We start from the raw sequence: 3,346 nt of genomic DNA, 5'->3' as shown, positions 1-3,346 counted from the left end.
GCGGCCCCGCCCCGCCGGCCCCGCCTGCGCCGGCAGCGCCGGGGGCGGGCGCGGGGGCGCCGCGGCGGAGGGACACAGGCGCAGCCCAGCCTTTGCCGCCAGTGAACAAAGAGGGACTATTTTAGGCGAGCGCGCCGGCCGCGGATCTCTGCGCGCCGCCGGGGCTCGCCGTGGCTCGGGCGCTCATTGTTCCCGCCGCACCTGAGGGGATGCGGCAGCGCCCGGGCCCGCCGCTCCACACAGCCCCCGGCCGGGCTCGGGGGAAAGCTCCCCGCCTTCGTGGCGTCGGCCCTGCCGGGTGGAATGACCCCGGGTCCGCCTTCTTGCCGCGGCGTTTGGCCAGGCCCGGCGCGGGTACCGGAGGCTGCTGCCGCCGGCCCGTGGGCAGTGGACTCAACAGTGCGCTCCTCTGCACCGACGTCGGGGTGCTGCCATTTTAGGAGATGAGCTGAACCTCAGTTCCAGATTTTAGCAGCAGCTGTGTTAGCTAAGCTAATGGAATAGGCTGAACAGAGAGGTCATGGAGTCTCTCTCTGGATTCATTCAAAACCCGCCTGGACACATTTCTGTGTTACCTGCTCTAGGTGACCCTGCCCTGGCAGGGGGTTGGACTAGATGATCGCCAGAAGTCCCTTCCAACACTAACAATTCTCTGATTCTGGAAACACCTCTTGTTTTCCATCACTGTGTTTTGCAGTTGTTCAGACTCCAGTACTGGGCCCGTTTCTATGGTCCGCATGGTTAAGCTTCCTTTGGCCCAATCCCGTTTTTATAAACACTAAAGCTTGTCCTGACCGTGTCGGGCCTTTGCTGTGGCAGCTCAGCCCTGTACAACACCGGAGTGCAAGTGCTCCCTGGATCAGATTTCACCAACTGGCGTCACTCAGGAATGGCTGATCTCAGAAGACTGGATAGTGAATTTAGGATTCCAATCTGTCTCCTGCTCCAACTGCCCAGGTTCCCAAAGCCATCTTGCCTCTTGGGATAAGCCACTGAAACTAAGGTACTGAAGCAGTTTGCCATCCCTGGAAAAGGGCACTGGGAGGGAAGCCTGGGCTGAGCACTGGAGTACGGCTTAGTCTGGCCAGTTCCTAGTTGCATCAGAATAAAGTAGTGTTTATAATCAAAATTCCTTTTTCAGAGTTGTTTTAAATACAAATTTGAGGGGATAATTCTCCCTCGGATGCACTAACTAGACACTGTTCTGGAGTTGTGATGGTCTGCTAAAAACACACTTGGACAACACAAAGGGCCCTGGTTGCTCTTTGCAGATTTTCATGTATGGTGAACAGAAGTCAGGTATTGCTGGTGCTGAAGGCAAAGTGTTGCCAACTGGAGAAAAAAAAATTTAGATTCAATCTGAAGTATATCCACATACAAATTCTTGTTTTTAAATCACAGTGGTTGTGTGAGAATGTGTTAAACTAAGTTAAAAAGCAAACTTTCTAGTCAGCAACAGAATAAACATCAATAATTGGCTACATCACAGCTTCCTTTTTCAGTGTCATACTTGGAAGGTCTTACCAGCCTGTTGTCCTGCTGTATTCTTAGAATTATTTTAATCTAAATTCGTTCAAGTAGAATCACTTGCCTAGAATGCAAATTGTTTATTTCACCACCAGCTCCGAAACCCCCACAAACTCTACACAAAATGTTGTGACAAGGAAGATATGCCATCTCTACACTCCCTGTCCTTAAAATACTGTTCCCAGCAGGAGTTTGCAGAACCCATTGCAGAATTGCAGAGCTGCATGGCCCCATCCTACCCACAGAACACCACTTGTCACAAAGCTAGGAGTTTCTGCTGGAATAGCGTTATGTGAGGGCAGCACAAAAACAAACTAGTAATCCCTACGTAAGAATAATTAGGGTTTGATAAATTGATTTGTTTGCTACTACACAAATTGCATTAGTTAGGCCAGAATGTACCCCCAAAGCTTGTTACCTTTAGCCTTATTACTAAAAAGAGCAGACTATGAGTATTTCACCACAACCTCAATTCCATGTAATTCTCTTGTAATAGCCAAGAAGAACAATATGAGCTCATAGCCAATCACCAAGAAAAAAAAATCTAAACTCTAAAGTCACCTATTACTGGTGGCTAGGAAGATTCCAAGCTCTATACCTCCCACATAGACACCTCATCCCCCACTGACCTAATTTAGTAACTCACACTATAGCATCCTTTTGGATCACTTCAGCAAGTCACTGAATTTCCATGTGACAGGAAGCCCCTTTCCAGAGCAGCAGGTGTGTGACTCCTACACATCCAATCCATCTGCTAGATCCACTAAATCAAATGGCTGAGGGGTACATGGACACAGGCGACTTAGGTTCAGTAACTTGTGTTCCAGGACAAGAAATTTGCACAGAAAGTGTAACATTGGTTATTCCTCTGCACAGCCTGACCAGATTATTAGAGGGTTGGAAAGCTTACTGGAAATGTGCAAATGCTCCTTTACAAATGGTTTTCAATTTAAAATGCTCAAACTGGCAAACGTGTATTTGCAGAAGGAGGATCTTTGTTAATGACTGACATGTGAGGCCAAAAAATCAACAACAATAGCAAAATTTCCTGGGTTTAGCAATTTAGAATGTTTAAACAACTTTTTCTAGCATTCCCATTACTATACTATGAGATGTGCATGATTAATCTGATGTGGAGCAAGTTAGAATCTTTGTTTTGTATTCAGTGCTAGTAGTAACTAAAATAACCAGTTATTTCTTCCGTTCATATTCAGCAAGACTGTATGGCATGCCTTTAGAAGGAACTTTCTTAACTTACTTTCTTTTTTGGCTTCTGCTAATATCTCAAAAGTATTTCAAAATACAGCAATCTTTCCCTGTGTGTTTTCAATTCCAGGTATATTATGGCTGTACTTTGATGCACAGAGTGACCAAAGCCAAATTAAATTACTTGCAATGTCAGTAAGGGCTTTCTTGTGTAGAAGTTTTGGAGTAAAAATATTTTTATCTGTCATATTCTGCTTAATAATAGGTATATTCAGCTTTTTTCCACATCATCTTATAAACAGCTGTGTTTAGAAAGAAGCTAAATAATAAAGACCTAGCACTGTCTTTACCTCTGTTTATATTTGTCCATATACTGTTAGGCAATATCTTGCCAAAACACATGCAAAAGCAAAGTGTTGGATTTTAAAAATTGTATCTTGCCTTGCTGGCACAGCAGAGAAAAGCTACATTTCATATTCAGCATGTAAATTCCCTGGTACCCAGCAGGGATGGATAAATTTGAAGAGTCAGAACAATGGCATTTCCTTTAGCCCTTCTCTCAAACATTAATGTATTTTTTGCGAGTTAGTGGTTTTTATATTTTTGTTGCCTC

This window comes from Onychostruthus taczanowskii, unplaced genomic scaffold (assembly GCF_017590055.1).
Source record: "Onychostruthus taczanowskii isolate IOZ18803 unplaced genomic scaffold, ASM1759005v1 scaffold7, whole genome shotgun sequence".
In the NCBI taxonomy this organism is placed as follows: domain Eukaryota; kingdom Metazoa; phylum Chordata; class Aves; order Passeriformes; family Passeridae; genus Onychostruthus; species Onychostruthus taczanowskii.
This window is presented reverse-complemented; position numbering follows the sequence as displayed.